The 27,719-nt window shown below is 41.1% G+C and overlaps 1 non-coding gene and 1 pseudogene across 1 annotated transcript; both read left to right on the top strand.

Annotated features, from left to right (window-relative positions):
• Positions 1-3,319: 3,319 nt before the first annotated feature.
• On the top strand, positions 3,320-3,424 carry LOC119625552 (small nucleolar RNA U13). The gene has a single exon (XR_005241743.1). It is a non-coding gene; the product is annotated as a small nucleolar RNA U13 (small nucleolar RNA).
• A 15,952-nt stretch (positions 3,425-19,376) lies between these two features.
• Positions 19,377-20,001, top strand: LOC103217726 (large ribosomal subunit protein uL11-like; annotated as a pseudogene).
• The last annotated feature ends 7,718 nt before the right edge of the window (positions 20,002-27,719 follow it).

The raw sequence follows: 27,719 nt of genomic DNA, 5'->3' as shown, positions 1-27,719 counted from the left end.
TGGTTTTCCTGGTATGTTCCTGCAGTAGTTCTTGGAGCAAAAGTTCACGATGTGAGTCTCCACATGCTGTTCTGCCTAAGTGAGAGCTGCAAGTCAGTCCTGTCCCCCATCTGGCAGCTATTTTTATTATGCCTTCTGTTGCGGTTCTTGAGAATGTCCAGTGATTGTCTTCCAAGGAAAAACTTTGTATACTATATTTTCTACCATGATCTTTCATCATCAAATCCTAAATTATCTTTCTGGGTGTGATGAATGAGACAAACATGTCTGGGATACTTTCCCATATCACTTTGAAGCAGTCAGCATCCAAAAAAGAAACAGATGGCACACTCAATATGGATAAATTGAGGATATTTTAATAAAGGGTCTATTTATAATGGTGGAAACCAGATTAGGGAAACCAGAAAGAGAAAGTGTAGCACCCTGGAACTAGCAGTGGGGGAAGCTATTACTTAGGTTAGGGGGTTGGGAAGCCCCCTAACCTAAGGCTCAAGGAAAAAGAGCAATTGTCACAACCCAGAGAGCTTAGCCATCTATAGAGGGCTTCTGACAAGAGCAGTGGCCTTCAGAAGGATGCAGCCAACCTGTGGAGACACAGCAACAGGGAAACAGGTGAATAAATATCCTGGCCTCAGTCTTCTCCCACTCTCAGATCCCTTCATGGTATTCACCCTTGGCCAAACTCAAACCACAGGCAAACAGAGCAGCTGAGTCCCCCAAAATCATGCTGTTCTTTGTTCTGTTAGATCTTGGAAAGAGTGACATCCCTACTCCATTCTAGCTTGCCACTTTTTAGGACTTTTTTCTCAGCCACACAAGGATGACTCAAATACCCCTGAAGTGCAATGTTGTAGTGAGCAAGCATTTTTGATGGAAGTCTAGAAGTACTGAGTGCACAAGTACCTAAAGGCTTACTTCACTCAAACAACCTCTGGACCAAAGCATCTCTCTTTCCTAGTTTAGAAACTAGTGATTAGCAAATGATTAGTGATTGAGATCCAGTTTAAAAATAAAAGTTGCCTGATTTCATCATTGAAACTAGTGCTAAACTCTTTGGACTCGTTTAAATATTGGATTTGTAACACAACACACATTTATTCAAAATCTACTATGGCTCAGGTCCTCCATGCATGCTAAGGCTTAAGGACACAGGCACATAAGACATCAAATAGCATATTCATTCACTCAACAAGTGTTCCTTGAGAGCTTTCTATGTGCCAAGTACTATGTGAGATTTATAGTCTAGAGGGAGGGAGGCAGAACAATAACAGTAAATGAGATAATTACAATGCAAAAGAGAAAAACCCTCATGGCTTGTTATGTGATGAAACTAATGTCTCGACAAATACCACATATTCCTGAATATGGTTTTCCTGAAGACCAAATTCTTTTTTTTTTTTTTTTTTTTTTTTTTGAGACAGAGTCTTGCTCTGTCGCCCAGGCTGGAGTGCAGTGGCGCTATCTTGGCTCACTGCAAGCTCCACCTCCTGGGTTCACGCCATTCTCCCGCCTCAGCCTCCCAAGTAGCTGGGACTACAGGCACCCGCCACCACACCCGGCTAATTTTTTGTATTTTTAGTAGAGACAGGGTTTCACTGTGTTAGCCAGGATTGTCTCGATTTCCTGACCTCGTGATCTGCCCGCCTTGGCCTCCCAAAGTGCTGGGATTGCACCAAATTCTTTATATACATAATTTTAGAAAATATTTTAAAATGAGTCCTTTTAGAACAACTGTATAATACTAATGTTTTGTATTTATACCACTCAGAAATTTTTGCTGGGCACAGCAGCATGGACCTCTAGTCCCAGCTCCTCAGGAAGCAGAGGTGGGAGGATCTCTTGAGCCCAGGAGTTCAAGGCTGTAGTGCACTATGATTGTGCCTGTGAGTAGCCACTACACTCCAGCCTAGGCAACACAGCAAGACCGTGTCCTTTCAAACTAAATTTTTAAATAAAAATAATTTTTAAATCTTCATTAGGCATTGTAATGGTTAAATATCATTCATTCATTAACAAACAGTTATTCAGCACTTATTATAAGCTAGCAATTTACCCCAAGTCATATGATTCTGAAATAACAGAACCCAAGTCTGAACCCAGCCAATTCCAAATCCATGCTGGTTCCTCCACAGTAGAGAGAAGAAGAGGAAAACATGTGAAGGAGAAAAATATTCCCATAAACGTGAGGAACTGAGCATTTTTGTGGAAGAGGAATGAAATCAGAACGCATCAAGTCAGGACAACAGAAACCACTCTTTCAATCCAAGGGAATTTAATTCAGGAAATAGATTACAAAAGTGATAGAAGAGCTGAGATGCCAGACAGGGTGGTGACGTAACCCGGAGATTAGCGACAGCAAGAATCAGTTAACACCCATGGGATGGAGGGACAGTAGGAAGAGATGCTATTCTCAGAGCCTAAAAGCTAGGATTGTCTGGCTGGAAATAGAACCATTATAGAGGCTCCCTTGCGGGGGTCTGGACCATGGAGGGAGGGCCTTTCAGCGGGAGTTAGAGCCTTGAAAGAGACTCTGCTGCTGTGGAAGACATCACAGGAAGCACAGAGAGGCAGGAGAAATACCCATTCACTCATGCCTGTCCCCAGCAGAATATACAAAACTCATGGAGCAAGGAAGCCTGCAAACTAAAGGTTGCCACAGTGCAGAACGGGGCAGGGTGAGGAATCACGCTGAGCAGTTGACAGGCTCAGAGCGTCCAGGAAATATTTATGTAATTTATGCAATGTAGTTTTATGTAACCACTTACCCTATCAGTACTATCCTTTTTTTCAACGCTCTAGGTCTTACTTCTTGGTCTTAAAGAAAACAGAAGGCCAGGTGCAGTGGCTCATGCCGGTAATCCCAGCACTTTGGGAGGTTGAGGCAGAAGGATGGCCTGAGCCCAGGAGCTTGAGACAGCCTGAACAACATAGCAAGACCCTCTCTCTATTTAAAAAACATTTTTTTGAAGTGAACAAACAGGCCTTGCTGTGTTTCCCCGTTCCTTACCATTAGATCACACCATTTTTGCCCTATCACATTTCTCCACAGTGGTCCACTCTTCACTAAACCTACTATAAACAATGCTCACATTTAACTGTTTCTTTGGGTCTTCATTTCCTTATGAAGCTTTCCATGTCATGTAAAATTTAAATAAGTTTGTTAATCTATCTTTTGTGCTAAGAATCAGAAAGAGTAGCACTCTACTCCCCTACACAATTCTATGGGACAGATATTGGGATATCCATTTTAACAGATGAAACTCAGAGAGTGAATGATCTACCCAAAGCTCAGAAATGGTAATTGGCCAAGTAAAACTCAGTCCTTTTGTAGTTCGGGAGTATGATGATTTGGTGTTTATGCCTAAGTGTGATATGTGCCTCCCTCTGAACCTTGTTACAGCATTGGCACATTACCCATCTAACCTGAACAACAACAACAACAACAAAACTCAGTCCTAGTTCTTCTGATCATAAGTTTAGTGCCCTTGTCACCTCAACACAATCACCTTCCCCAAGAGAAAGAAGCTTCTGTATTCCCTTCCATATTGGGAAGGCACTGTTAAAGTTGAGTGAACTTTCTTGTATTATCCCAGCCATCTGCTCTATGATTATGATTTTGGTATAAACCTTAAGGCTTTACCAACAAAAATCACAATTAACTTTTTCTGCTCACCTTTCCCCCCGCTCCCCGAGATGGAGCCTTGCTCTGTTGTCCAGGCTTGAGTGCAGTGGTGCGATCTCAGCTCACTGCAACCTCTGCCTCCCGGGTTCAAGTGATTCTCCTGCCTCAGCCTCCCGAGTAGGTGGGATTACAGGCATGCACCACCACTTCTGGCTAATGTTTGTATTCTTAGTAGACACGGGGTTTCACCATGTTGGCCAGGCTGGTCTTGAACTCTTGACCTCGTGATCTGCCCGCCACAGCCTCCCAAAGTGCTGGGATTATAGGCATGAACCACTGCCCCCGACCCTTTTCTGCTCATCTTTACCAAACTATTGAAATGTGTTTCCAAGGCCGGGTGTGGTGGCTCCCATCTGTAATCCCAGCACTTTGGGAGGCCAAGGCAGGCAGATTGCTTGAGCTCATGAGTTCAAGACCAGCCTGGGCAATATGGTGAAATCCCATCTCTACAGAAAAATGCAAAAATTAACCAGGCGTGGTGATGCACGCCTGTGGTCCCAGCTACTCAAAAAGCTGAGGCATGAGAATCACTTGAACCCAGGAGGTGCAGTGAGCAAGATCATGCCACTGCACTCCAGCAACAAGAATGAGACTCTGTCTCAAATAAAAAAAAAAAAAAAGAAAAGAAAAGAAGCCAGATGCAAAAGAGTACATAGTGTATGATTTCATTTCTATAAATATATAAAAACATGCAAAAGAACTTTATTAAAATCACAAGGGCACAGGTGGGTTTCTGGGTTTCTGGTGATATTCTATTTCTTAATCTGTGTACTGGTTACAGGGGTGTGACCAGTTTTTGAAAATTCATTGAATTAGACACTTGCAATTTGTGCACTTTTCTGTATATATGTAATATTTTAATAAACAGGGTTTTTAAGAGTAGCATAAGTTGCTTGAAAAAAATTTCCAGTACAGATGCCTTGAATTTACATTTTCTCCTACGCACTGCAGTCAGCTAGAGTGAAGTGTGAAAGGCTCGCTCTTGACATTCGGGTCCTTCATTCCTCCTTTATTCATCCATTTAACCCATATTTATTGAAGAATGGTGTGAAGCACTTGGAGGCAGAGTCCCTGCCCTCATGCAGACTACAGCCTATGTAGAGAGGGAGGAGACAGATGTCAATCAAATAGTCATACAAACACACATATCAGAGACGGTGAGAGAAAGGGGGGATGCTGAGAGGCCTCTCTCAGACCTAAAGGGTGAGTGGGCTCTGGCAGAAGAGTATATTAGAAAAGGAACCGTGGTCAGGTGGCTTTTAAACGTTAGGCTTAACTAGTCCAGTAGAGGGCGACCACAGACAGGCATTTCTGGCAATTCCTACCGCATCAGGAAGGCTGAAGGCTGAAGGTTTGCGTATCATCATCTCTCATTGAGTGTTGAAGGAGCACAAATTACTCACCAGAAACTAAGGATCCAAGTGTAAATTTACAAACGTCAATGCTGCTGTCTAGCATTGTCCAACAGTTTGATGCAGATTCCTACCAAATGCCTAGTGACCTTAATTTAAAAAAAAAAAGAGAAAAAGTTAATAAGGCACGATTAAAGGAATCAAAATAAAAGCCCTTTTCTTGATTTGCACACATCCTCAAAGAGCTGCCTCAAGCACAGATACATACACATGTGACTTTTTCTTATTTATTAGTACCCCCCTCCATGCCATGCAAATACACAAGAGGCTCATGTCTGCTGTACCCCACATCCCCTACAGAAAGCATTCTACTGTGGATCTGCTTCGTGGATTATTGGTTTTATTCAGGCAGCTGATGAACAAATATAATTTTATATGTTGCCTATAGACATAAGGCAAAACAATCAATAATTTCCCACATCCCATTAAATGATCAGGGATGTAATCAGGATTAAAAACCAAGATATTTCCAGTGTACTTAAGGATAGATTTCTTTAACATCTAGTATATGTCAGCACTAGCAAGAATAAAAGGCATGTCATGTCCTTCCTTTAAAATTAATTCCCACTGCAGGCTGGGTGCAGTGGCTCATACCTGTAATCCCAGCACTTTGGGAGGCCAAGGTGGGTAGATCACCTGAGGTCAGGAGTTTGAGACCAGGCTGGCCATTATGACGAAACCTCGTCTATACTAAAAATACAAAAATTAGCCAGGCATGGTGGCACACACCTGTAATCCCAACTATGCAGGAGGCTGAGGCATGAGAATCACTTGAACCCAAGAGGCAGAAGTTGCAGTAAGCTGAGATTGTGCCACCGCACTCCAGCCTGGGTGACAGAGCAAGACTCTGCTTAAAAAAAAAAAAAAAAAAAAAAAAAAAAAAAAAAATTCCCAGTGTGATTAAAATTTTTCAGTTTTTTAAAAAATGAAAGCAATTCTCTGACAGGTAAAGGACTGTGTGGTCTAGCCATTACCCATCTCCCAGACTAATCTCCTTTCCTCCTCATTATGTTTCAGGCTTTCTTGTTTCCACGAAATCGTCATTTTTCCATTTGCTGTTTCCCTTGCCTGAAACATTCTGCTCCCATCATCTAACCAGAGGCTTCTTGTCATTCAAGTTCCAAATTGTTACTTCCTAGGAAAAGACCTCTTTGACCACTCATTCCTGTCTGCCCTTCCCAACATGCAAAACAGAACCCTGATCTTTGGCTGGAAATGTTTTGGGGTTTTTTTGTTTGTTTGACAGAGACAGAGTCTCCCTCTGTTGCCCAGGCTGGAGTGCAGTGGCATGATCTCAGCTCACTGCAACCTCTGCCTTCCGAGTTCAAGCAGTTTTCCTGCCTCAACCGCCCAAGTAGCTGGGATTACAGTCATGCACCACCATACCCAGCTAATTTTTGTATTTTTGGTAGAAATGGGGCTTCACCATGTTGGCCAGTTTGATCTCGAACTCCTGGCCTCAGGTGATCCATCTGCCTTGGCCTTCCAAAGTGCTTGGATTACAGGTGTAAGTCCCCATGCCCAACCTAGCTGGAAACTTTCCTGTATATTAGTCTATATTTCTCAGCCTCACTAGCAGCAGGATGTGGTCATGTTTCTGGCTAATGGGATTTAAGTGGATATGTTCAGTGGGACTTCCTAGAAGTTTCCTTAAAGGGAAGCAGACAGGCCAGAGGAGATGCTTTATGCCTAGAATCCCAGCACTTTGGGAGGCTGAGGCTGGAGGATCACTTGAGGCCAGGAGTTTGAGACCAGCCTGGGCAACATAGTAAGACCCCATCTTTACAAATTATAAATCTTTTTTTTTTTTTTTTTTTTTTGAGACAGAGTCTTGCTCTGTCGCCCAGGCTGGAGTGCAGTGGAGCGATCTCGGCTCATTGCAAGCCCCGCCTCCTGGGTTCACGCTGTTCTCCTGCCTCAGCCTCCTGAGGAGCTGGGACTACAGGTGCCCGCCACCATGCCTGGCTAATTTTCTTTTGTATTTTTAGTAGAGACGGGTTTTCACCGTGTTAGCCAGGATGTCTCGATCTCCTAACCTCATGATCCGCCCGCCTCAGTCTCCCAAAGTGCTGGGATTACAAGCGTGAGCCACCATGCCAAGCCTGTTTTTTAATTTTGTTTTCTTTTGTTTTGTTTTGTTTTTTAAATTAGCGAAGTGTAGTGGTTCATGTGTAGTCCCAGCTACTCGGGAGGCCGAGGTTGGAGGATGGCTTGAGCCCAGGAGTTCAAGGATACAGTGAGTTGCTCTCAAGCCTGGGCAACAGAATAAGAACTCATCTCAAAAAAAAAAGAAAGAAAGAAAAAAAAAGTGGAAAGTAAAAAAGGGAAGCAAAGAGCTCTTCTTCCTATTTTCCCCGGTCCTGCTATCTGGAATGCAGGTGTGATCACTGGAACTCCTAAAAACACCTTGGATGCTGAGATGGCAGTGAGGATAGGAGGAAAGAGCGGGTTGGGGCCTGGTTAATAGCACTGTGGGATGAGGGTGGAGTGTGCAATACCAGCCTCTAGATAACTTTGATGTGAGAAAAACAAACAAGTTTCTATCTAAGACACTGTTATTTGCAGCTTGACTGTTACATGCCGCCAAACCTCAATACTAACTAAAAATATCACAGCCATCCCCAGACACATCACCTTATTTCGTCAGTGTCATTTCCCTATTGGAAATACCCGGATCACTGTGTTTATCTGAGAGGAGGGATCTGGTCTGTCTTGTTCATTGCTGCGTCCCCAGCACCTGCTGCAGTGTGATGTTTCCATGCCTTCCCAGAATTTCTTGGGGAACTGATATTTTCCTGAATCCCAGGAAAAATCAGTTTAAAATGCAGGGGAAAGTTTTCTAATTCTTCCTGCAAGAAATAAATTGTCATGATCTTCATGGAAATGTTACTGGTCAGGAATTCCATCAATATCAACCGCTAGTGATGATGCAGCAGTAATGAAAAAATTTGGAAAGTTTTCAGCAAGTGTGTTCCTTCTCCTTGCTGTAACAAAAGTGTTTTACTCAAAAACTGGAAGATACAGCATCAGAAACAACTGGCTGAGGTGGTGAACACAGTGTAGTTTATCTATGAGACAGATGAAAGCAATTACTCTGATTCAGATTATGTGGCTGGAGCCAGTCAGTATAATCTACAAGGTCGTGTTTTTCTGGCAATTTTTAGAAAAAGAAAAGTTGTAAAACTGTTTACGTTTTCTCCAATAAGAAATTCTCTTTTGCATAAAGAATGAGAAAAAAACACACAGGCCAGGCACAGCAGCTCACACCTGTAATCCCAGCACTTTGGGAAGCCAAGATGGAAGGATAACTTGAGCTCAGAAGTTTGAGACCAGCCTGGGCAGCATAGTGAGCCCCTGTCTCTACGAAAAATAAAAAACAGCTGAGTGTAGTGGCGCACACCTGTAGTCCCAGCTACTCAAGAGGCTGAGCCAGAAGGATCACTTGAGCCCAGGTGTTCAAGCTTGCAGGGAGCTATGATCGTGCCACTGCACTCCAGACTGGGACTTTGTTTTAGAAAAAAGAAGAAAGGGGGCCAGGCACAGTGGCTCATGCCTGTAATCCCAGCACTTTGGGAGGCCGAGGCGGGCAGATTACCTGAGGTCTGGAGTTTGAGACCAGCCTGACCAACATGGTGAAACCCCGTCTCTACTAAAAATACAAAAGTTAGCCCGGCATGGTGGTGGATGCCTGTAATCCCAGCTACTCGGGAGGCTGAGGCAGGAGAATTGCTTGAGCCCGGGAGGCGGAGGTTGCAGTGAGCTGAGATCACTGCATTGCACTCCAGCCTGGGTGACAAGAATGAGACTCCGTCTCAAGAAAGGGGGGGAAGGGAGGAAGTGGGGGGCGGAGGGGAGGAATAAAGGAGAGAGAAAATGGAATATGGTAAAACTGTGAGAGAGACAATAACTTGCTTAAAACTTGTTTGATTAGTAGTTGAAGCATTAAGTAATCATGACGCAAATCTTCTAATCGAAAACAGAATTGTGCTTTGAGTAGCATGCTTTTAAAAGAAATTAGAATCAAATTACTTAATGCAGGAAAAAGATCTCATCTCTCATTAAATATTTCAGCAGTTAGTAGTTTATATGAGGTTGACAAATCTTTTTGCTTCAGGAAACAAAAATGAAATGGCTTAATTAGCAAAATCATTAAGGAAAGACTTTTGTGGAGGAAAATATGCTTTATCAGAAGCAATGCAAAGAACAGAGAACATTGTTGGGAACTACTCCATCACGAAGTCAGAAACATCTAAAATCTGAATTAGCGAAGATAATATACACTTCAAGGAAAAAATCAAAACCAGTGAAAGAAGACAATATTTTCATCATTAAGAAAAGTGAGTGAGTTTATAATAACCAACACGTACCCTAATGCCCAATTCAAAGATGTTTGTAGACACATTCTTAGTAATAATAAACTAACATTAACATAGAATGAAAGAAACATTCTGCAGCCGGAATATTTGTCAGGAAACAAGGACCAAAACATTCAGGGCAATTCATGCTTTATGTGTTTTTCAGTGTCATTTTTGAGAATAACTTTTGGCCGGGTGCGATGGCCCACGCCTGTAATCCCAGCACTTTGAGAGGCCGAGGCAGGCAGATCACGAGGTCAGGAGTTTGAGACCAGCCTGGCCAACATGGTGAAACCCCATCTGTACTAAAAATACAAAAATTAGCCGGGCGCAGTGGCGTGAGCCTATAATCTCAGCTATTCGGGAGGCCGAGGTAGGAGAATTGCTTGAACCTGGGAGGTGGAGGTTGCAGTGAGCCGAGATCGCGCCACTGCACTCCAGCCTGGGCAACAGAGCAAGATTCCGTCTCCAGAAAAGAATAACTTTTAAAATTTAAATGTTTGCAGTATTATCTTTCAATTGTTTGAATTGAAACAATTTGGATCATTTTATTTGGCATTATTTTGTGTTAATGTTCCCTTCCTTTAATATATTCTCTTTTCTAACTCAGGTAGAAATTATTTTTATGCGTCATTGAAATGTAGTGTAATCTTGTCTCAATATATATGTCCATAATAATAATAAACCATATAACCCGTTCATTTATTATGTCTGGGGGGATTTCCTGTTTGTTCTGGGGGAGGTTTTATTTGCAGAAAGCCTTAGAAACTTTTTGTATAATCCCATCACAGAAAAATGGTTCGCTATTTACTAGTGTGGTCAGTTGTTGTTTTTAAAAACAGACCAAGAAGGCGTTATGGAAAAATGTAGAATAACTTATGATTTTGAGGATTGCCAAGAACTCTTAAGAATTCTAATTTTTTGTTCCAGAATCCTGAAGATTAATAACTCTTAGAAATTCTCAAACACTAGAACAATGCCTGGCATAGAGTAGACATCAGCAGATATTTAGAAGAATGGGTATTATTCTGTTTAATAGTCACAGCACTCCTGTGAAGAAGATGCACATGTGCCCATTTTACATGTTAGAAATACTTGGATCTCCTTTGAGGTTCCTTCCTGTAAGACAACACCTTTAGGAGTCTTCAAAGTTCTATTGTTTACTGAGATGGTCTATGAGGCACATCCTTGCGATTACTAGGCCTGCCCTTAAATTTTTCTGACAAAGCATGTTATTTTGGATTTGACCTTAGGCCCCAGAGATATTTTTTATTTGGGAATCTTTTAATGGGAGAGACCAGGGATAAGCAACAGGTTTATTTTATAATCCAATATTTGTACTTTACCATTTTTGCTAAGAACTTGAACAATTTTTCTTTTTTTTCTTTTTCTTTCTTTCTTTTCTTTTCTTTTTTTTTTTTCTTTTTTTTTGAGAGAGAGTCTCACCCTGTCGCCCAGTCTGGAGTGCAGTGGCGTGATCTCAGTTCACTGCAACCTCCCCCTCCAGGGTTCAAGCGATTCTTCTGCCTCAGCCTCCCAAGTAGCAGGGACTACAGGTGTGCACCACCACACCCTGCTAATTTTTAATATTTTTAGTAGAGACAGGGTTTCACCACATTGGCCAGGCTGGTCTTGAACTTCTGATCTTCTGATCCTCCTGCCTCAGCCTCCCAAAGTGCTGGGATTACAGGCATGAGCCACCGCACCCAGCCCACAATTTTTCTTTAGATCATCTCTCCTGTCTCATATTTTGTCATAGGCAATTGAAAAAGTCGGTTGGCATCTTCTACATTCTGCTTGGACATCTCTCTAGCCAACCCCACAAGCTGTTAAGCACCCTTTCTGTTTTCCACGTTCCCATAGGTGACAGTGTCCTCACACTTTCTGTCACTACATAAAAAGAGTCCTCTCTTTTCCAGCCTCTATAAATACTTTCCTCCGTCTTTCACACCCTCACCCATAGTCTCCTCCTGGCTTTTCTGCTTCTCTCTGACACTGTGTCCCAAAGTCAGTGCCACATGGTTTGGTATTCGTTATGAAAGCACGCCACTTCCAAGTACCAAATTCTGCCCAAGTATCTGTTGTTACCGAGCAATACTGTAGTGGCTTGAAACAACCATTTATCATGACGATCTTCAAACAGGGCACAGCAAGGGACAGCTCATTTCTGCTCCAGAATGCCTGGGGCCTCAGCTGCAAGACTGGAATAGTGGGGGGACTAGAACAACCAGGAGTTGGCTGGGCATCTGTTTCTCTTTCTCCCTCTGTCTCTCTGTCCCTCCCCACCCGCCTTTCCACAGAGTTTCTTCCTGCAGCTACCTTAGGCTTCCTTATTCGATGGCAGCCTCTGGGTAGTCAGACTCTCACAGGGAAGCTCGGGGCTCCAGTCAATGTCCTCAGAGGCAGGAAATGGAAGCTGCCAGTCTCTTACAGCCAAGCTTGGAAACCAGCACAGCGCCACTCCTCGGACATTCCACTGGTCAAAGCAGTCAGACTCAAGGGGAGGAGACGCAGGTCCCCTTTCTCAATGCGAGCAGTGTCAAAGAAGGTGTAGTTGTCTTTCATCTATTATTATTCACCTATTTTACGATGGTTATAATAATATGGTAAAGCTTTGTGATAACAAAGATTATAAAACATTATTATTCTTATTGAGAGGGAGTCTCAGTTTGTTGCCCAGGGTGGAGTGCAGTGGCACGATCTCAGCTCACTGCAACCTCTTTCGCCCAGGTTCAAACGATTCTCCTGCCTCAACCTCCCAAGTAGCTGGGATTACAGGCACCTGCCACTGCACCTGGTTAATTAGTGTAGTTTTGGTAGAGACGGGGTTTCACCATCTTGGCCAGGCTGGTTTTGAGTTCCTGACCTCGTGATCTACCCGCCTCGGCCTACCAAAGTGCTGGGATTACAGCCACGATGCCTAGCCAAAGCATCATTATTATTATTATTATTATTATTATTATTACTATTGAGAGATGGTCTTGCTATGTTGCCCAGGGTGGTCTTGAACTCCTGGCCTCAAGTGATCGTCCGGCCTTGCGTTCCCAAAGTGCTGGGATTACAGGCATGAGCCACTGTGCCTGGCCAATTCAGATATTATTTAACTCCTGCTTAAACCCACTCTTAAAAGGGGGCGTCCTCAAGTTCCTTGTCTTCTACACAGTGGTGTCTTGTGATCATTTGGAGACTCTCAGTTCCACATATAAAGCACACCATTTGAAACAGTTGGTGTGCAGAATAGTTTTCATTCATCTCTCTAGGGTAATGCTTTGTCCCTTCCTCACCTGCTCTGTGTCCCAGGAGGCAGGTCTTTCCCTGTTGGCTTCTGGTTGATTTCAGCCACTGGATGACAACAGAAGTTCCATGGAAGAGGTAAGGGAGGGTGAGGGTGCTGGATTTATTCCCCAGCTTCATCCCAGCTGAGTCATTGTGGTTTGGCTTTCTGTTTCTCCAGGCAGCATTCTCCATTTAGCTACACCATATTCTCTCTAAATTAGTTCAGGCCTAGATCAATAATGTCTTCCTGGTTCTTGCTAACTTCAGGATACTGCACCATTCTTTTGAGTTTCCCTTAAACCTGATTCTTCATTAAATTCCTCTAAATTATCCTATTTGGGTCTTCTGTTCACCGACAGAGACTGATACAGATGGTCTACTTCTGATATAACTAACACTTTGAAACTCTCCCTAATTTTTTTTTTTTTTTGAGTCAGGGTCTGTGTGTTGTCCATTCTGAAGTGCAGTGGTGCAATCTCAGCTCACTGCAGCTTCCACCTCCCTGGTTCAAGCAATTCTCCCAACACAGCCTTCTGAGTAGCTGGGACCACAGGTGTGCGCCACCACATGTGGCTAACTTTTGTATTTTTTGCAGAGACAGGGTTATCGCCATGTTGCCCAGGCTGGTCTCAGACTCCTGAGCTCAAGTGACCCACCTACCTCGGCCTCCCCAAGTGCTGAGATTACAGGCATAATCGGCCTTTTTCTTCTCAGAATTGTTTATTAATGTAGTTTTCCCATTTTTAAAATCAGGCTTTTGATCCTTTGTCCTTCCATTTATTTAGAGTTCTTTACATATTAAGAATATTATCCTTTTATCTGTAACATATTTCACTGCTTACTGTGTTTTATTTTTCTTTTTGAGGGGAACAGGGTCTCACTCTGTTGTCCAGGCTGGAGTGCAGTGGCACAATCACAGTTCACTGCAAGCTCAACCTCCTGGGCTCAAGCAATCCTCCCACCTCAGCCACCCCAGTAGCTGGGACTAAAGGCACGCACTGCCATGCCCAGCTGGTTTTTTTTCATTTTTAAATTTTGAGATGGAGTCTCACTCTGTCACCGAGGCTGGAGTGCAGTGGCGAGACTCGGTTCACTGCAACCTCCACCTCCCGGGTTCAAGCAATTCTTCTGCCTCAGCTAGATTACAGTAGCTGGAATTACAGGCACCCACCACAACGTCCAGCTAATTTTTTTGTGTTTTTAGTAGAGACAAGGTTTCACCACGTTGGCCAGGCTGGTCTCGAACTCCTAACCTCAAGTGATCCGCCTGCCTTGGCCTCCCAAAGTGCTGGGATTACAGGCATGAGCCACCACGCCTGGCTTGTGCTCACTGTTTTTTGACTTTGTTTATAGTAGGGTATTTAGCCATGCTCCCCCAAAATTATTTTTATTTTTAATCTAGTCAAATTTATTAACCTTTTCTTTTATTACCTCTCGATTTTGAGGCTTTCTCCATACCAAGGTTAAAGAATTCACCCATGTTTTCTTCTAGCACTTGTGTGATTTTGCATTTTACATTTAGATTCCTATTTTGAATTTATTCTTCAATATGGTGTGACGTATGAATTTAATTTTATCTTTTTCCAAATGTACCATCTGTCCCAGAACCATTTATTTAAAAGCTTATCTTTGTAGAACTTGAGGATAACTGGTAGATTTTAAAAAATAATAATAAAAGTGTATCTTTGACCCAATGGTTTGAGGTGCCAGTTCTTCACATAGTCAGTTACCATATGTGTTTCTTTCTGTTTCCGCGCTTTTAATTCTGCTGCATTAGACAGTACCACTGGGTGTTAATTATAAAAGGCTTTATAGTATGTTTTAATATCTGTTCGTCTACTTCAAAGTTTTGTGTGTTTTTAAATGTTTCCCTGGCTATTTTTAAACGTTTCTCCATATAAACTTTAGTATCAACTTGTATGGCTTCATTTAAAAAGCTCGTTACTATTTTTATTGGGATTATGGTTGTTAATAAATTGACTTGAACAACTGACATCTTCGTGCTGCTGAGTCATCCTATCCAAGAATAGGAAATGTTTTAATTATTAGGGGCTTTATAGAATATTTTAATATGTGGCAGGCTACTCCCTGCTAAAAGTTTTTCTTTTTTATTGGTTTCTCGACTATTCTTGCTTATTTTTAAAATATGAACTTTAGTATTAATTTGTTTGGCTCCATAAAAAATTTGGTGGTATTTTCATTGGAACTGTGATAAATTGACTTAGGAAGAAGTAACAAGGCCCCCAGGTCTGATCACTTCAAAATAGATATTTTGAATGTAAACACACACACACACACACACACACACAAGCGCACACCAGAACCTAAAAATTTATTCCAGATGTGGAAAGGATCAATGTCATTCAATTTAGCAAATATTTATGTATTACCTGCTATTTGCAAATCATTATAATAAAATATAACATGAGTCACAGTCTCTGTTCTCAAGAAGATAAGCACCTGAAGGGGGCGATAAGCACTTAGTGATTATAGTGAGCCTCCACAGGATTGAACGCAGTGTCTTTCGGGGTGAGCATCTCTCTGAGTCACAGAAATCTACAGCCCAAATATCCATGTGCAGCACTTGGATATATCCACAGCAATCCATGGCAAAAATGCAATTTGTTTTTTCTTGCATCTGCTGCATGTTATTATAACTTCTTATTCTCTAGGGATCTTGATCATGTCTAACATTGATCCTCACCCCCAAAATGTTCTCTCTCATAGGAGAAGATTAAGATGAGACCATTCATTTATTCTATAAATATTCCTTGAGTACCTTTCATATGTGAAGAATTGGTCTGGGAGCTGAACTCATAATAGGTTACAGGAAAGACCACATCCCTCCTTGGGGAGATTCCATTCTAGAGACAGAGACAGTTCAGGCGGAAACAAACAAGTTGAGTGATACAACATAATTGCAGGGTGAGGAGGGCTATATGGAAGAAGAAGGCAGGGAAAGGAGACGAAGGGCAAGGTGCAATTTTGGATAGGACGGTGAGGGAAAGCCTTGCTGGGGAGAAAGAATTTGGACAGACTTGAATGTGACTGGGGGAATCACATGAAGGTTCTTGGAGAAGACCCTGCCATGCACAAGGAGCATCTGCAGACCCCGGGGGCCCACACAGCCAGAAGATAAAGCAAGGGAGAGACAGGGAGAAAAAGGGCTTCAGGTGCACAGTGCCTAGATCAGGTAGGCACTCCAAGTTCCGCAAAAGGAGTTTGGATTTTGTTCTGTGAGAAAGGATGCTTTTTAGCAAGGGTATGACACGTGTGATCTGATTTATGTTTTAAATTTGGCTGCCATGGAGAAAATGGACTGTAGTGAGGGGGAAAGGGGGAGGCTGGTCAGAAGTCACTGTGCTGATCATGTGACAGATGGCAGGGGCTTGGATCAGGGACCACAGTGGACATAAAAAGAAGAAGCAAAGTGGAAGAATGTGGGAATTGTTTTGGAAGACAAACTAACAGGACTTACAGATGAACTGAATTTGGGAGTGAAGGGAGAGGAAGAGCCCAAGGTGGCTCTCTAGTTTTTGGTTTGAGTAAGTGGTATATATTAAAAATTGGTAACTACTGGAGAAGGAGCAGGTTTGGGGCAAAACCATAGAGATCTATTTTAGACACACTATTCAAGATATTTGGTTACTTCCCACTAATTTTTAATAACCTAGCATAAGTTATATTGCCCTTTTCTATTCTTCTTTCATCCCCAATTAGAGTTGTTCCCAGGACAGTGTTTAACCTAGATGTAAAAGAAGATACAGCAATCATCATTTGATCATTTCTGAAGGTCTCAAGCATTATCCTTCTATAAAAAAGATTAAATAAGGCCAGGCGAGGTGGCTCATGCCTGTAATCCCAGCATTTTGGGAGGCCAGGGCGGGCAGATCACCTGAGGTTGGGAGTTTCAGACCAGCCTGACCAATATGGAGAAACCCCGACTCTACTAAAAATACAAAATTAGCCAGGCACGGTGATCATGCCTGTAATCAGGAGGCCGAGGCAGGAGAATCGCTTGAACCCAGGAGGTGGAGGTTTCAGCGAGCCGAGACCACGCCATCACACTCCAGCCTGGGCAACAAGAGCGAAACTCTGTCTCAAAAAAACAAACAAACAAAAAGGATTAAATAGTCTGGGTGGAGTGGCTTACACCTGTAATCCCAGCAATTTGGAAGGCCAAAGTGGGCAGATTGCTTTGAGCTTGGGAGTTCGAGACCAGCCTGGTCAACCTGGTGAAACCCCATTTACACACACACACACACACACACACATATCAGCCAAGCATAGTGGCTCACACCTGTAGTCCCAGTTACTTGGGAGGCTGAGACTAGAGAATCGCTTGAGTCTGGGAAGCAAAGGTTACAGAGAGCTGTGATCGCGCCACTGCACTCCAGCCTGGATGACAGAGTGAGACCCGGTCTCTAAAAAAAAAAGGATGGGGGAGGGATTAAATAAATATTGTCATTGACAGCAAAAGCTGTTTGGATCTAGTTAATGATATAATCTGGATACGTGTCCTCGCCCAAACCTCATGTTGAAATATAATCCCCAATGTTGGAGATGGGTCCTGGTAGGAGATGTTTAGGTCATGGGGGCAGATTTCTCATGGCTTGGACCTGTCCTGGAGATAGCGAGTAAGTTCTCATGAGATCTGGTCATTTAAAAGTGGGTGGCACCCCCACCCTCACTCTTTCTCTCTTGCTCTTGCTTTCACCATGTGAAGGGCCAGCTCCCACTTCACCTTCCACCATGAATAAAAGCTCCCCGAGTATTCCCCAGAAGCTGAGCAGTTGCCAGCACAATGCCTCCTGAACAGCCTGCAGGACCGTGAGCCAATTAAACCTCTTTCCTTTATAAATTACCCAGTCTCAGCTATTTATTTATAGCAATGCAAGAATGGCCTAATACGTTGATTTCAACTACAGTCAAGGAGGGAAAAAAGTGAGTGGAGGTTAAACAAAGTTGTTTGCCATTTTTCACATGATCAGGAGCAGAGATAAAGTTATAACTTGCAAGTGGCTCCATTCAGGCTGATGGTGCATGATCACAGTGCTTGGTTACCTGGTGGGCCTCATGGGCTGAGGCCTCAAAGACATAACCAGGCCCTATTGTGATCTCTGCATTGGAAACATGGGGCCTTTATTCAGCATCTGCCATCCACAAGACACTGTGCCCGGGACTTTCACCATGTCTCATATGGTGGCCCTGCTATTATTCTTAGGCAGCTCATTATTCCCAGAGGGGTTCCCTTGACTTCTTAGATACAATGGATCATTTGAGTTTTGCTTGTGAAACTGTGAAAAGTCTTTAAGAGCAAACACATACCTCAATGAGACCACAAAGGGGTTAAGGCACGTGCAGTGCTTTGAGGTGAAAAGCTCTCAGTAGTATTAATTATTATTCTTTTACTTAAAAGTAGCTCTTTTTTATATATATATACACACACACACACACTTTATATATATAGTATATATATGTACTTAAAGTATATATATATATACTTTAAGTTCTAGGGTACATGTGCACAATGTGCAAGCTTGTTACATATGTATACATGACATGCTGTGTTTGTTTGCCACACCCATTAACTTGTCATTTACATTAGGTATTTCTCCTAATGCTATCCCTCCCCCCTCTACCCACCCCATGACAGGCCCTGATGTGTGATGTTCTGCGCCCTGTGTCCAAGTATTCTCATTGTTCAATTCCCACCTATGAATGAGAACACGCGGTGTTTGGTTTTCTGTCTCTGCAATAGTTTGCTCAGAATGATGGTTTCCAGTTTCATTCATGTTGCTACAAAAGACATGAACACATCCTTTTTTATGGCTACATAGTATTCCATGGTGTTTATGTGCCAAATTTTCTTAATCCAGTCTATCATTGACGGACATTTGGCTTGGTTCCAAGTCTTTGCTATTGTGAATAGTGCCACAATAAACATACGTGTGCATGTGTCTTTATAGTAGCATGATTTATAATCTTTTGGGTATATACCCAGTAATGGAATCGCTGGGTCAAATGGTATTTCTAGTTCTAGATCCCTGAGGAATCGCCACGCTGTCTTCCACAATGGTTGAACTAGTTTATACTCCTACCAACAGTGTAAAAGTGTTCCTGTTTTGCCACATCCTCTCCAGCACCCATTGTTTCCTGACTTTTTAATGATCACCATTCTAACTGGTGTGAGATGGTGTCTCATTGTGATTTTGATTTCCATTTCTCTGATGACCAGTGATGATGAGCATTTTTTCATGTGTCTGTTGGCTGCATAAATGTCTTCTTTTGAAAAGAGTCTGTTCATATCCTTTGCCCACTTTTTGATGGGGTTGTTTGGTTTTTTCTTGTAAATTTGTTTAAGTTCTGTGTAGATTCAGGATAGTAGCCCTTTGTCAGATGGGTAGATTGCAAAAATTTTCTCCTATTCTGTAGGTTGCCTGTTCACTCTGATGGTAGTTTCTTTTGCTGTGCAGAAGCTCTTTAGATTAATTAGATCCCATTTGTCTATTTTGGCTTTTGTTGCCATTGCTTTTAACAAAACAATAAGTAAAACATGAGTCTACAAAAAGCTGTGAGAGGGATATACTTTAAAAAGACCTTGGGTTCTTTCGGCTCTTGGCTTGGAGGAGGCCAAGGTGCAACTTTCTTCCATCGTCCCAAATCCGGGTTAATCCAACACCAGCTGCCTCCATCATGCTGCAGAAGTTCAACCCCAAAGAGATCAAAGTCGTGTACCTGAGGTGCATCGGGGGTGAAGTTGGGGCCACGTCTGCACTGGCCCCCAAGATCGGCCCCCTGGGTCTGTCTCCATAAAAGGTTGGTGATGACATTGCCAAGGCAATGGGTGACTGGAAGGGCCTGAGAATTACATTGAAACTGACCATTCAGAACAGACAGGCCCAGATTGAGGTGGTGCCTTCTGCCTCTGCCCTGATCATCAAAGCCCTCAAGGAACCACCAAGAGACAGAAAGAAACAGAAAAACATTAAACACAGTGGGAATATCACTTGTGATGAGATCGTCAACATTGCTTGACAGGTGCAGCACCCATCTTTAGCCAGAGAACTTTCTGGAACCATTAAAGAGATCCGGGGGACTGCCCTGTCTATGGGCCATAATGTTGATGGCCACCAACCTCATGACATCATAGATGGCATCAACAGTGTTGTTGTGGAATGCCTAGCTAGTTAAGAAGCACAAAGGAAAATCTTTCAATAAAGGATCATTTGACAACTGGAAAAAAAAAAAAAAAAAAAAAACCACCTTGGGTTCTGCAGTCAATTCTCCCTGCCTAAGTGAAAATCCCTGATATTTTGTGAATGATGAGAGTACACAGTCATTCCAGTCCCTAGCACTAAGTCACAGTACACAGAACAGGGCAGAATATCTGTAGCTACTGTGAATTAAATTATTTTGAATTTTGTGGGAAAAGAACAGTGTGATTAGGCCAGGAAGGAATGATTTACATTTTAAGCATCAAATGTGTGAATATTTTTTTCCAAAAATATAAAGTATTCTTTTATTATAAGGAAAGTAATACAAGTTTTATATAGAAAATTTAAAAATATGAACTTTTATTTCATTTTATTTTATTTTTTTGAGGCAGTCTCACTTTGTCGCCCAGGCTGGAGTGTAGTGGCGTGATTTCGGCTCACTGCAACCTCTCCCTCCCAGGTTCAAGCAATTCTCCTGCTTCAGTCTCCCGGGTAGCTGGGATTACAAGCGCCTGCCACCATGCCTGGCTAATTTTTGTGTTTTTAGTGGAGATGGGGTTTCACCATGTTGGCCAGACTGGTCTCGAACTCCTGGCCTCAAGTGATCCGCCTGCCTCAGCCTCCCAAACTGCTGGGATTACAGGCATGAGCCACCTTGCCCAGCCAGAATATTTTTTTTAATAACATTTAAATTAATTTTAACCACTACTGAGATAATCACTTAATATTTTATTTATATACTACAAATACATATGTGTGTGTGTATATTTTTATATAATCATATTTTAGAAATATTGACTTCTATGAGTGTATTCTTTAAGAGAACATGATTTGAAAACTAAAAGATCAACTTTTGAAAACCTTTGTTATTGGGAAAGTTGCCTAGCACAGATATAACAACAATTACTGGCATTTTATAGCATCTTATGTGACTTATCTCTTTTATTATTAACAATAGCTATTGTTATTAACATAAAAATAATTATTATTGACATATTAGTGACAGAAGAAAGAATGCCTTGCTGGGAGGCATAAATCCCAGTTCAAAGTTATGATTAGATACAAGGCTGCGAAATACTTTGAGCCTGAGTTTCCTCAAGTATATAATAAACATCTTGGACTAAATGAAGCCTGAGGCCTCTTCCAGTTTTAAAATCCTACCGAAGTCTTATTTTAGAATAGGGGCACTTACTGAGATGCATTTGCTGAGATGCAAATTTACTTTCAAATATTTTATCTAAAATGCACCTGTTTTCAAGCTAAGAAAAATGGATCACATTTTGAAGAAAATTCGAAGGCTTTGAAGATGGGGCCTATTTACAGAGACCAATTTGTTTCTCTGCATTATTTTAACATGCAACTCTTCTCGAGTCCTGAAGCTTCCTAAGTATCTGAGGCTTCGAAAAGTGGGGGTAGAGACAGCTTATTACCATGGAGATAGATGGGAGCAAACGGTCACATCATCAAAAGCAAACTAGAAATGTACAAAGCTTTTGTGATGCTGATCCTTTTTTTTTTTTTTTTAAGTAAGAAGAAGAAGGGAAAAAGGCACAAATAAAAGGACAGATCTCTCTCATTAAATCCAACACTAATTTAGTAATCAGTGAAATAAAGGTACCCTTGAAAGCCTGCTGCCAGAAAATATAGTACAACAAAGAAGCACAAAAGGTTGCTGGCTGCCAGGTATAATTTCCAGGTACTCCAAGTGCATTTGGACTCCCTGTTCTCTTAGCTTTGCTTTGCAGATTGGCTGTCTTCGTGGCAGGCTCGAACTATCCATTTAGTCACCCTAGTGTGTTATCCAAATATTTAGAAGGAGAAAAATTGCAGGAAAATAACCTTTAATTTTACAATTCTCCAAAGGAAACTGTTCAAAATTAAGAGGTCTAAGAAGCTAAGAATGAGTGTTAATCTATTTTTCTGTTTACTACCTATCGCTTTGGATAATCTGGAAATAATTTTGACAGTGGGATAAAAGTTGAAGTTGCGGTAACAGTCCAAATTTTCACAAAGTAGCTTACATCAGAATAAAGTCACCGTCCATTAGATTGCTTGCATATAGATATGCGAGCTATTACACCTTTCCATTACATAATCTTACTCCAGCAGAGGCTACCAAAAACTTGTAGGCAGGAAAGATTTACACTCAGTTCCTCATAAGTACCCAAAAGAAAAGAAATCACTTTAGAGTGATTATATAAGTTAAAGAACACGGCCAAGTTTGTGCCTTGAACTTTTAGCCTATCAATTAGCAATAGTAATTGCAGACTGCTGGGATGTTTTAGTGACTGAGGTAGTGTTTTAAAAGTGTTTTGTGCTATTCAGAGGGAAATGCAATTTACATTATATTTTAGGATGTGAATTATGAAGGAAATTATCTCTTTTTCTTTCTTATCCCCCTCTTCCCCCTCCTCTACCTCCTTCTCCTCCTCTTCCTTTTCCTCTTCAGATTTTCCCTCTTTGCCTACAGCATTAAGAGAGACTATTCACATTATAAAGACATTGATTTCCTTAATTATCTATAAATTCAATGTGTAGCCAAATAAAACAACAAGGTGATTTTTTTCAATCTGACAGAAATAACACTAAAGTTCTTCAAGACATATAAATGGGCAATTAGAAAAATTTTGAAAAACAAGAGTAGTGAGACTGTAATTAATATAACTATATATTAAAATGTATCATGGAGTTATAATAATTAAAATATTTTATTCTAGAGAAGAAATAGAATAGCTAAATAGAATAAAATGGAATAGAAGAGAATGAACAGAAATAAACCCAAATACGTATACAGATTTAATGTGTGAAAAAGGTAGATGAGTCAAATTTATAGGGGAGGGATGGGAGAAAGGAAGATGTATTAGTCAATAGATAGTAATGAGAAAACTGGCTAGGAATGGAAAATAAAATAAAATGGGTTCTTTACCATGCTCTTTATATTCCCAAAATTTCCAGAGGGTTCAAAGAAAGCATTATAATACATAATCTTTAGCCATACCACTCTGAATGCCCGCAATCTTATCTGATCTCAGAAGATAAGCAGGGTTAGGCCTAGGGGGCTGCTTAATACTTGGATGAGAGAAATGTAATATAAACAAGTAAGTGTATATATGTGTGTATATATGTATATATACACACACACACATGCATACACATAAGTACATATATAAACACATATATACTTAAATGTATATATTATACTTGTTACATATACTAGTTTTGAACTACTATTATATATGTTAGATTATATAGTTGGTGAATTTATATATAATCTGGAGTATGAAATATATATAATCTAGGAATTGTATATAATCTAGGAGTTTTTAAAAACTGGTGAATTTATATATAATTAGGAGTTTTGAGTGAATTTATTTATATATAATATATAAATAAATAAATTTATTCATTTATTGGTGAGTTTATTTATATATAATCCAGGAGTTTAAAAATAATTTCTAGGCTGGGTACTGTGGCCCACACCTGTAATCCCAGCACTTTGGGAGGTCAAGGTGGGAGGACTACTGGAGCTCAGGAGTTGCAGACCAGCCAGGCATGGTGCACACCTATAGTCCACGATACTTGGGAGGGTGAGGTGGGAGGATGGCTGGCTTAAACACAGGAAGTTGAGGCTGTAATGAGCTATAATTGTGCCACTGCACTCCAACCTGGGCAACAGAGTAGTAAGACTCTGTCTCAACAAAGGAAAAAGGAAAGAAAACATAAAATAAAATAATAAAACTTTTTCTTCAATTTTTTTTTTTTTTTTTTTAATACCCACACTACACAGATGTAATATAAAAAGACTTTCTAGGCAAGACACACAATCCTAAAGTCTTTTTTTTTTTTTTTTTTTTTGAGACGGAGTCTTGCTCTGTCACCCAGGCTGGAGTGCAGGGGCCGGATCTCAGCTCACTGCAAGCTCCGCCTCCCGGGTTTACGCCATTCTCCTGCCTCAGCCTCCGGAGTAGCTGGGACTACAGGCGCCCGCCACCGCGCCCGGCTAGTTTTTTGTATTTTTTAGTAGAGACGAGGTTTCACCACGTTAGCCAGGATGATCTCTATCTCCTGACCTCGTGATCCGCCCGTCTCGGCCTCCCAAAGTGCAGGGATTACAGGCTTGAGCCACCGCGCCCGGCCCCTAAAGTCTTAAAGGAAGAGAAAAATAAATTTGAATATATACAAAGTGGAAAAAATATTGCAACATATTTGACAAACAAAGAAAATCATTAATATGCAACTTCTTGTACAACTCAGTAAGTAAAAACAAAACAAAAAGAAAGTGGTCAAATCTATTAAAATCTTTGTCTCATTCACAATTGAATAATTGCATGTAAAATAATGAGCATATCCATATAATGAAAGGTTATCTGGCAATAAAAAGCAGCATTATTAAATAACTGCCAAAAAGTGTAAATAACCAAAATGCTCATCAACCGATGAATGGAGCAGCAAAATGTGTTATATCTATACAATAGACTGTTGTTCAACCATAAAAAGGAATGAAAAACCGACACATGCTGCCACATGGATGAGCCTTGAAGACGTTATGTTAAGTGAAAAATGCCAGACACAAGAGCATATGTTTTATGATTCCAATGACATAAAATGCTCAGAATACGGAAATCCAGAGAGACAGAAAGTGGGTTCATGGTCGCCTAGGGCTCAGGGGTGGGACTAGAGGGAAAATGGTGAGTGACTGCTAATAGATACAGTTTTGGGGGGAGGTCATGAAAATTGTTTGTGGTGATGCTTGCACGACTCTGTGATATACTCAAACCATTGAATTGTGCACTTCAAATGGATAAACTTCCTGGCATATGAATTATATCTCAATAAAGCTGTTATTTTTTAAAAGCTTATGTAAAAAAAAACCAACGAGCTATGTTGAATTTGTTTATCATATTACAAAACTAGATAACAATAAATGTTGTTAAGAATACAGACACAGTCATTCTCATACTCTGTTGGTAGGAGTGCAAATTGGTACACTTTTTTGAGGACAATTCAGCAATAGCCTTCAAAATTTAAATATACCATATCCTTTAAATCTGCAATTCAAAAAATTATCATAATGGATATACTTGCAAAAACTTGCCAATATAGATATATACAAGTATATTGTTTACAATAGAAAAATCTGAAAATCTGGAGCTAGCCATTGTGGGGAATATTATACAGCCTTTTATTTTTTATTTTATTCCTTTTTTTTTTTGAGACGGAGTCTCGCTCTGTCACCCAGGCTGGAGTGCAGTGGAGCGATCCTGGCTCACTGCAAACTTTGCCTCCTGGGTTCAAGCGATTCTCCTGTCTCAGCCTCCTGAGTACCTGGGACTACAGACATGTGCCATCACACTCAACTAATTTTTGTATTTTAGTACAGATAGGGTTTCGCCATGTTGGCCAGGCTGGTCTCAAACTCCTGACTTCAGATGATCCACCTGCCTCGGCCTGCCAAAGTGCTGGGATTACAGGCATGAGCCACCATGCCTGGCTTTACACAGCCTTTTAAAAATATTATAGTTATATGGACTGCTATGAAAGGATCTCCAAGAAAACAGGAAAAATAATATTTACTGAGCTTTTGCTATGTGACAGGCACTCTTCTAAGTCCTTTACATTCAATAACCCACTTAATCTTGTTTGGAACCCTATATTTTTAATATCATCACCTTCATTTTCTAGATGGTGACACTGAGAGGCACAAATAGATTTAAGCAATCTGCCCAAGACTGTGTAGTAGCTAAGTAGTAGGCACAGAATCAAACCCACTTGAATAAATTTAAAAAGTATAGATCTATATAAATATGGCTTCATAGTTATTTTTTTCTTTCTAGGAGCATACATAAGTAACTGTTTGAAGAGAGAGGTACTGAACTGCCTCCTGATTGGTTACTAGAAGGCAAATCAACAAAAGCTACAAAATGAGGTGGGATTTTTTTGTTTGTTTGTTTTTTAATGGAGGGATGGGAGTGGAGGGAGTTGTTAGTGTTTACTTTGTATGTTTCATGGTCTAAAGTCTCTGTTACTGACTGGAAGCAGATTGCTGAATCCATAATTTGATTTGCCTGACATTTTTAGATATGAAAATCAAAGGTCTACCCAACATATCTAAAACTGAATGACTAATTGTCCTTCTTTTGATATTTTACTTAAATGAAATAACCAGTTTACAGACCTAATTTTCCCTTCTTAAGGTGTTAATTCTCCTTTATTAGGGTGTCTAAGACCTGACCCTTCTTTTTCAGTATAGCTACATTATATCTAGACTACTCTAGTATAGCATTCAACATTGGTTTTATTCCATTACTTTCTTGCACAAAAGCCTTCAAACTCCCAGTATTAGCCTGTTCTCACTCTGCTGTAAAGAAATACCTGAGACTGGGTAATTTATAAAGGAAAGAGGTTTAATTGATTCACAGTTCCACATTGCTGGGGAGGCCTCAGGAAACGTATAACCATGGCAGAAGGCAAAGGATGAGCAGGTGCCTCCTTTACAGGGTGGTAGGACGGTGCAAGTGCAAGCAGAGGAAATGCCAGATGCTTATAAAACGATCAGATCTCCTGAGACTTATTATTATTAGAGAACAGCATGGGGGAACTGCTCCCATGATCCAGTTACCTAGACCTGGTCCCACCCTTGACACACAGAAATTATTACAACACAAGGTAGATTTGGGTGGGGACAAGAGCCAAACCATATCATTCCCCTCAGGTAAAGATTTCATCCTCAGCCCAGGCTTCACACCTTCCTTGGTCTGTTCAAATCTTTCTTTCCAGGCAGGGCATGGTTGGTCACACCTGTAATCTCAGCGCTTTGGGAGGCCAAGGTGGGAAGATCTCTTGAGCCCAGGAGTTCAAGATCAGCCTGGGCAAGATGGTAAGACTCCATCTCTATTAAAAAAAAAAAAAAAGTCTCTTTCCAGTATTATTTCCCACGGCTTTACCCTCCACACCAGCATTTGCTGTATGAGATTTTTGCTTTATCCCTAAATCAGCCTATCCCTTTCTTTCTGCCCATATCCATTGTAGCCTGACTTCGAAGTCCAACTTCAATACAACGTTTTATCAAGAGCCTTCCCTGACCATCCCTACTCTAGTAAGGGTAATCATAGTTATGGTGACTTCCTTGTAAGCTCATCCAGGCATTATTTATGGTTTACTTTGCAATGGAAGAAATGCCAATGACTCAATTTTGTCCTCTCTCACCTGACCAGGATCCTCTCTCTGCAGATTATTCTCTCTCTCCCCTGTATCCTCAAACTCTCTCTCTTTACTGGCTCCTTCTCATCTCCATTTAAAACTTTTCAAGAGTCTCCTATTATAAATGAAGCAGAAAGTATGTGGCAGTGAAAGTTCTGGTCCCCCTAAGTAAAGTGCTGAGAATACTGAATTGCAAGCCCCAGAATACTGTGAATTCTAGGGTTTGCAATTTTCCATGCACTGCATTAAGCTCCAAGTATCAGACAATCAAGCAGTGGGCAGGTGGGGAGAGGGAAGTAAACTGTAACAAGTATTTTGGAAAAACAGTTTGACATGAAAGAGTTGAAGATTAGAGTGTTCCCCGGGGCGTTATCTACAGGGGGTATGTTCCAAGATCCCCAGTGGATGCTCGAAACCGCGGATAGTACCAAACCCTGTGTATACTATGTTTTTCCTTGTACATACATCCCTATGAATAATAAATTAGCTACAGTAAGAGATTAACAACAATAATTAACAAAATAGAACAATTATACCAATATACTGTCATAAAAGTTATATGAATTTGGTCTCTCTC

This window comes from Chlorocebus sabaeus, chromosome 10 (assembly GCF_047675955.1).
Source record: "Chlorocebus sabaeus isolate Y175 chromosome 10, mChlSab1.0.hap1, whole genome shotgun sequence".
Classification (NCBI taxonomy): Eukaryota; Metazoa; Chordata; class Mammalia; order Primates; family Cercopithecidae; genus Chlorocebus; species Chlorocebus sabaeus.
Note: the sequence above shows the minus strand (reverse complement) of the source record. Positions and strands in the feature narration are given on the sequence as shown.